This window comes from Hippopotamus amphibius, chromosome 7 (assembly GCF_030028045.1).
Source record: "Hippopotamus amphibius kiboko isolate mHipAmp2 chromosome 7, mHipAmp2.hap2, whole genome shotgun sequence".
Taxonomy (NCBI): domain Eukaryota; kingdom Metazoa; phylum Chordata; class Mammalia; order Artiodactyla; family Hippopotamidae; genus Hippopotamus; species Hippopotamus amphibius.
This window is the reverse complement of record NC_080192.1, coordinates 103048521-103057366: the sequence shown is the minus strand read 5'-3', so window position 1 is coordinate 103057366 and position 8846 is coordinate 103048521.

Below are 8846 nucleotides of genomic sequence, written 5' to 3'. Positions count from 1 at the left end.
AAGGTTCTTAGAAGGAAGGCAGGCCTTCCTGTCCTCTGAGGCTGCTGCTCGCAGCAGGCCTTCCCCCTCCCGGGTTCAGGGCGCGGGCATATGCAGGAGCAAACTGCCGCTGGGCCCCTGGCAGCCCCAAGCAACCTACAGCCCAGGCCCCGGCCTCCCCAGCGGCCCTCCCATGGCCTGGAGCTGACACCCAGCCTCTCACTATTCTCCAGCTCTGCTGGTCCCCTTCCCACGGCTCAGCAGCCAGAAGAAGAGCAGGGGAATCGGAGAACATGAACCTGAACAGGTTAACTTGGAGATGGTTAAATAAACATCCAGATGATTTTGTGTGTCTATGCTCCTCTGACTCCCATTCTAAGACAAGTGAAAAGTTGTGTATGTGAGCGAAGGCCTGGGGCTCTGGCTATGAATATAGTGTTGTTATTATTAGAGCAACGGGGAGGGAGTCATGCCACCTCTGGGCAGGGCTCTGGTGGGCCGTGTGGGAGGCGACTGTCAACAGCTGCTGGGTAGAAAGCTTGTTTATTGTCAGCAGCCTGGCGCAGAGATTAAGACAATCTTGGTCTCCAGATCACACCCACGTGGCTGCAGGCAGAGCTGTTCCAGACATTGCATCCCACTGCAAGGGTCCCCAGGGTCTCCACTCAAGGATGATTCAACCAACAAGGAAACCCAGGAGGCCACCAGGACAGCTGGGAGAATTCCTGTGAGGCCACCCAACTGAACACTCCTGATAGAAAAGTACAGCATACAACGCCTTCCCCAACAGACCAAATGCAAGAACCCAGAACCAGCTGCAAACCCCACACAAAAGCTCCGTGTCACGAGACAGTTTTCATTCATTCACCAGATACTTATTGGGCAGCTTCTCTGGCAGACCCTGTACCTGGGATGAGAAAGAGCAGTGGACAAGGCAACCCCAATCCCTGCTCTCACAGAGTTTACAGTCTGGAAGAAATCACTTGCAATTAAACTGGTTATTATGTGATGAGTGTGTTGATGGAGGAGGGTCAAAGAGCCAAGAGCACAACAGTAGGGGAAATGTAAACTGACCACAAGGAATTGCCTTGATAGGGAGACTGACACTAAGAGATACTGTGAAATTCAAACTATTAGGGTCTCAAGAGATGTCAGCCTAAGGCTGTCACTGCTTTCTCTCTTTCTTCAGCTAATTAAACTTTTAGCTAATATCTACCCATCTGGCGCCTGTTCTATTTCATTACCAGTCACTGGAACATAAAGCTCTGAGAATAAATAATTGTAATCATAGAGCATCCATTGACGTATCCAAAGTTCTCTGGGCAGCATGACAGACCCCTTTATCCGCTGAGGTCATTAGAGTCAGCATGCTATCATCATGTTCCATTATTCTTGCTCTTCCCCTGACAGTGATAATCACCAGGCGCCTCTCCCCCAGGAAGGCCCAGCCCTTTGTGGCATCATACAAGCAGCCGCACATCAACTAAGAACAGAGCATGCGTTCGATATCCTCAACCACAAAGACAGAAAAAGTGAGGTGATGAGAAGGTTCACCAGCTTCCTCCAGCACAGCAACCACGGTGAATCCTTTAAAATGTAAGTCAGATGATGTTCTCCCCTTTCAAAATCCTGTGATGCTCTCCAAGCTGGCTCAGACCAAAGGTTGAAGTCCTGACGATGGTCCACAAGGCCCTCCATAAGCCAGTTCCTCATTGCCTCTCTGATCTCCTCTCCTGCTAATCTCTCCATGTCAGTCATATGTGTCTCCCGGCTGGTCTTCTTGAACATTCCAAGCACAATCCCTCCTCAGGGCCTTTGTAACCATCACTCTCTGCCTGGCATTCTTTCTTCATATATTCACGTCACTCTCTCGCTTCCTTCAAGTCTCTGCTCAAATGTCACGATACCAGTTTGTAAGTGTCCTTCCCTGGCCACCATATTTACCATAGCAATGCTTCCTTCACAGTCTTTGTCCTCCTGCTCTGCTCTGTTTTTCTTCACAGATGGTATCACTATTTGACTTTGTTTATTGTCTGTCTCTTCTGCTAGAATGTATACTTCTTCAGGACAGAGGGTTTTTTTTTCTGTTTTTTTCCCCCACTGTTTTCAAGTGCGTGGCACATAGTAGGACCTCAACAAATATTCATTGAATGAATGAACGGATTAATTGATTAATTAATTAATGATAAATTAATAGGGAAAGGAAGACCTTTAGTAAATGGTGTTGTGACTTGATGTTCCAGATAGAGAATAATAAATTCAATTCCTACCTTGCACCACAAACCAAGCAAATTCTAGATGGACTAAACTTCTAGATATAAAAAGTGAAATCTTCAAACTTTCAAATCATAAGATATGAGTCTATCTTTATGATTTCAAAATATGGAAAATTTTCTTAAATAAGAGTAAAAAGCACAAGCTATATATACATTACTAACAAGAAAAAAATCAAATTGTATACTTTAAATACATGCAGTTCATTGTATGGCAATTATATCTCAATAAAAGTTCTTATAAAATAAAAAAATAAACATTATACATATTCTCCAAAAAAGATGCATACATTTAACTACAATAAAAATTAAAAGTTTTGTACATCAAATGATACCATAAACAGCAAAAGAAATTTTAAAATAAAATTTAAAAACCCAACACGTAGAACAAGAGATTTGCAACAAATTGGCCTCACAAAATATTAGAATTTGGAATATATAAATAATTCCTATAATAGTAAAAGGTGAATCACAGTAAAAAGAAAAGAAAGGCAATTCACAAAAGAAGAAATTTAAATGGCCAATAAATGTAGGTAAAACTGCTCAAATTCACTAGGATACAGGAAGATATAAATAAAAGCCATGAGCCACTCACCTCTATTAGACTGCCAACAGTTGAAAATCTGATAAAATTATATGTCTATGAAAATTTTGAAAAACTGAGACCTCTTATTTATTGCTAGCTTAAGTCTGAATTTGTATAGCAACTGTGGAGGGGAATTTGGTAGTCAAACTGCAAATGTACACACCATCCAACTCAGCAATTTTACTTGTTCTGGAGAAACTGTTGCACACATGCATAGATGGACATATGTGAGGACGTTCATAACAGTTCTGCTTGAAGAGCAAAACACTGGAAGCAACCTCAGTGTCCATTCATGGGGAATGGATTGTCATATGTTCATAGAAAGGGCTACTATCCAATAGGGCTCAGCAAACTTTTTCTGGGTCAGGTAGTAAATGTTTTAGGCTTTGTAGATCACTTAAGTCTGTATTGCAGACTCTTTTTTTTTATTTTATTTTTTTAAACAAATTTTAAAAATGTAAAACCTTTCTTAGCCAGATTTGCCCACAGGCTGGATATGCTCGTAGCCATAGTTTTCCAACCCCTGCTATAACAGCAATTAAAATTAGTGAATTAGGTTTATTTGTATCAACTTGAATAAATCTTAACAACAAACAATGAGTGAGAAAAGCAAATTTCAAATTCCAGAAAATGTATAGTTTAGATAAATATTTAATTCCTCACAAAATATATGTACCTATGTATATGTACATATGTAGTAAATCTATAAAAATGTGTATGGAAAGGATATACATAAATTCACAGTAGAGATTGCTTTTAGGGAAGGAAGAAGGAAAAGAAGATTGGAGTGGAGCACCAAGGGGATTTGAACTTTATCAGTAATATTATATTTTATTTATTTTATATAAAATAATCTGAGGCATATTTGATAAAGTGTAAATACTTATTCATTCAGGGTTTTGGACACATGAGTGTTTGTCATATTATTCCCTGTACTTTCCTACAGTTGACACTTTTTCCTGAAATACATACAGAAAAACAAACAATTAGATTGCTACATCATATATCAAAATTTTATCAGTGGTTATTTCTGCTAGGTGGGATTTCTTATTTCTACTTATGTGTATTCTCTAAATCAACATCTGTCTCTAAAAACTGGAGTTGATTTTATAAGAAAATAAAAGTTATACTAGCCACCCAAGAAAAAGAAATAAAAGGTATCCATATTGGAAGGGAAAAGGCAAAATTGTCATTATATGTAGATCATGTGATACTATATACTGAAAACCCTAAAGACTCCACACAAAAACTACTAGAATTGATAAATGAATTCAGCAAAGTAGCAGGTTACAAGATTAACATACAGAAATTGATTGCATTTCTTTACACCAACAATGAAATATCAGAAAGGGAGTGTAAAAAAACAAACCAAAAAAACAAATACCCTTTAAAATCACATCCCCCAAAATACTTAGGAATACACCTGACCAAAGAGGTGAAAGACTTATACAGTGAGAATGATAAAACACTAATGAAGGAAACAAAAGATGATTCAAATAAATAGAAAGATATCCCACACTCTTAGATTGGAAGAATTAATATTGTTAAAATGGCCATACTACCCAAAGCAATCTACAGATTTAATGTGATCCCTATCAAATCACCATGACATTTTTCACAGAACTAGAACAAATCATCCTAAAATTCATATGGAACCATAAAAGACCCAGAATTGTCAAAGCAATCCTGAATAAAAAAGAACAAAGCAGGAGGCATAACCTTCCCAGACTTCAGACAACACTACAGACAAAGCTACAGTAATCAAAACAGCATGGTATTGGCACAAAAACAGACACATGGATCAATGGAACAGAATAGAGAGCCCAGAAATAAACCTACACAACTATGGCGAATTTAATCTTTGACAAAGGAGGCAAGAATATAGAGTGGGAAAAGGTCTCTTCAGCAAGTGATGCTGGGAAAGTTGGAGAGCTGCATATAAATCAATGAAGTTAAAACACACCCTCTCACCATACACGAAAATAAATTCAAAATGGCTTAAAGACTTAAACATAAGACATGCCACCATGGAGATCATAGGCAAAACGTTTTGTGACATAAACTGTACCAAAGTTTTCTTAGGTCAGTCTCCCAAGGCAATAGAAATAAAAACAAAAATAAACACATGGGACCTAATCAAACTTATAAGCTTTTGCACAGCAAAAGAAACCCCAAGTAAAACAAAAAGACAACCTACAGAATGGGAGAAAATATTTGCAAGCAATGCAACTGACAAGGACTTTATTTCCAAAATATACAAACAGCTCATACAACTCAATAATAAACAAAACAAACAACCCAATTGAAAAATGGGCAGAAGACCTAAATAGACATTTCTCCAAAGAAGAAATACTGATAGCCAATAGGCTCAACATTGCTAATTATTAGAGCAATGCAAATCAAAACTACAATGAGGTACCACCTCACACTGGTCAGGATGGCCATCATTAAAATGTCTACAAATAACAAAGCCTGGAAAGGGTGTGGAGACAAGGGAACCCTCCTACACTGTTGATGGGAATGTAAATTACTTCAGCCACTGTTAAAACAGTATGGAGGTTCCTCAGAAAACTAAAAATGTAATCACCATATGATCCAACAATCCCACTCCTGGACATATATCCAGACAAAACTTTAATTCAAAAGATACATGCACACTTATGTTCATAGCAGCACTATTTACAATAGCCAAGGCATGGAGACAACCTAAATGTCCACTGACAGATGAATGGATGAAGAAGATGTGGTGCATATATATATATATATATATATATATATATATATATATATATGATGGAATATTACTCGGCCATAAACAAAATAATGCCATTTGCAGTGACATGCATGCAACTAGAGATTATCATAGTAAGTGAAGTAAGCCAGAAAGAGAAAGACAAATATATTAGGATATAACTTATATGTGGAATCTAAAATATGACACAAATGAACCTGTCTATGAAACAGAAACAGAATCACAGACATAGAGAACAGACTGGTGGTTGCCAAGAGGGAAGGGGTTGGGAGAGGGGTGGAGTGGGAGTTTGGGGTTAGCAGATGTAAGATTTTGTATATATAATGGATAAAAATCAAGGTCCTACTGTATAGCACAGGAAACTATATTCAATATCCTTGATAAACCATAATGGAAAAGAACATTTTTAAAAAAGAAAAAAATATATATATAACTGAATCACTTTTATGTACAGCCGAAATTAACACGACATTGTAAATCAAATATACTTCAATTAAAACAATAAAAATTTTTTAAAAAGAAAATAAAGTTATAAAAACTTTCTAAGGTACCAGTTTCACTATTGAACATGTCTTATTTGGGGAATTCTGGAGGAAGAGAGAAATTCCACTTCCATCGTCGGAGAACTTGAGTGTCATCCTTAAGAAAGCACTTGTGCTGGGGCAAAACTGTACTGGGTCAGAAGTGCCAGTCATCTTGCCTAGACAAAAGGCCACATCTGCTTTTCTGTCTCCTTTTTCTCCATCCAGTGAACATTCTTCTCCTTTGCTGGGCAAGGCCTTAGGACACTGCCCACCACTCTCAAGCACTGTTAGAGGATGAGGCTATGATGATAGTTAAACGTTAGCGGGAGATCTGCTACCTGGTGTCTAGCCGTGGTCACTCCCTATGCTCAGCTGACCTAGGCCTAAGTCACTGGCTTTTGGGGCAAGAATGGGGAGAGTAAGTACCATCGGTTACTTACTATGGTTTTCTCTCTACCTTGGGAAACTAAGTCTATCAAGCTGTTTATTGCTATGGAACCCCGACTTGACAACTTGGGATGTGCTGGGTTTCCATTTTTAGAACACAGTCCCGGTATTTATGGGTCCCCAACTTGGAGTGTTTTCTGGCTTGAGTGCAAAGATACTTCTGCTTCCCTGCCAAGGTTTGCATCCATGCCCTGAATCAGGACTGACTCCATAGGTGTGTGACCTGTGCAATCATCCAGGGCCAACTCTCAGATTTGGTTCAGTGCTCTGTGGCCATTCTCTTGAAATACCTCATAATTTTATCTTTGAATTTGTGTTTTGTAAGCAAAATCTGATGATACAACAAAGCATGTGAGTGAGCAGAGGAGATCCTCTGGCAGCAGAGTGCGCGTGCGCACACAATCTAGGCTGTGGGTATAGCAGGCAACATGCTGAAGGGACAGCCAGGCCCAGATCTGAGCTCCGACTAGTGTTAGTGGTGGTGGCAACAGCAGAAGCATTGATGGCAGTAATGGTCACAGCCCCAAAAGAGGGAGAATCTCCTCAGGAAAGCAGTGCCAAGACAGCAGTGGGAGCCCATCCCCGCAGCATCCACACAAATAATCTCTTCAGTGTGAGCTCTGGAATGGGAACTGCCATTGCTCAGGCAACTATGTCAGTAAATTATCACAAAATAAAATCGTGCACATGGACATTCCAATAAAACCTACCAGAAAGTTATTAGAATTCTTCAAATAAATTAGAATCTCTGGTTTTGAAAAATGTTATAACACTACAAAGCAAATATCCACAGACATGGAAATAGCAAGTAAATTTAAAGACCACTGCATTCAACAGAAAGGACATCATTTTCATATGAAGCTACAGATAAGCCAATTATTAATAAGAAAGACAATTTAAAATTAACTACTTTTTATTATAATGGAAGATAAAGCAATAGAATGCATAAATAAGCATTTTTAATTATATACAAATCATGAAATTGCTTTCAATTTCTTGTATAACCTCTGCAAGTTACCAGAAATACCAGAGGAAACATTAAAATGCCATTGTATGAATTTATATTTAAAATTAAATTCAGACTTACATGAAGCTGATCATCAGCTCTAGATGTACTAAAATTTCTATTTTGAAATAATTTACCCTATTGTTTTAGTCTCCAAAGTATACCTAACATTTCCAGTAACAGCTGTACCACAGAAGGCTCCTTCTCAAAATTAACAATTATCAAAAATTATTTTAGATCCTGCATTTGCCAAGAGTGACTAATGTCACTTTTAATTATATCAATTGAAAATGAAGTTGCTGAAAGTACAACTTTTGATGACCTAATAAATGAATTTGCAAAAAAGCAAACCAGTAAAATCTTATGAACAAATTATCGCATTTATAAGCTGTGATCATTTATTGTATTATATAATATCATATGACACCAAAAGCATGTTTTTGTATTTGTAAGTTTATGCTATAATTTATGTAACATTATTATGCCTATGATAAGTAACAAGATCTTTTTAAAAGAAAAAGTTTTATATTTTGATACCTTTAACAGTACTTTTCTTTCCCGCTTTTTGGACAAGGACCCCACATTTTAATTTTGTACTTGGTTCTGCACGTTATTTAGCCAGTCCTACCCTGGACCATTTTCTAGAGATGATCCAGCAACCACTGCCCTCGGTAAAGAAGGCCAGGCAACTATCTCTTAGGCAGCTGGTCTTGGGAAGCAAAATGACCCATTCAGAGATGGACTGGGGACCTTGTGTCCCGATCACACTGGCCCACAGCTGAGCAAAGGCAAAAAAATGCACAGGCCAGTCACAGGCCTCTTCTCTGTTGATCACAGTGGAATTGCCAGCCTCCCCTACATAAGCTCTGCAGCCAGTCATGGCTGAAATCATCATCCCAACCTTCTCCTTTGTCACTATCTTGTCCTTCTCTGATGAGTATCTGCATTCCTCTGAGGATGGAGGAGCAAGACTGAAATCCTACTGAGAGGACTCAGCAGCCAGTTTCTCAGCCTTTCCTTCTAAATCTATTGGTGTTTCCTGTTAGATACCCAGAAACTGTCCCAGGGTCACTTCACCTGTCAGAGTTTTGGCAGTGGAGTTCTGGAGTGCCTGCAGGCATTTAAGGCTAAATCAAAGGAAAAGAATGTCATCCTTAGAGTGAGGAGTCTGAGACAGAAGCTGCCCCAGGTGATGCTCCACTGTCCTTCAGAACAAGGTGGGACAACAGATTCTGCTGACAAGGTGATCTCCTTTGGATGGCTTCGTTTCACTTTACAC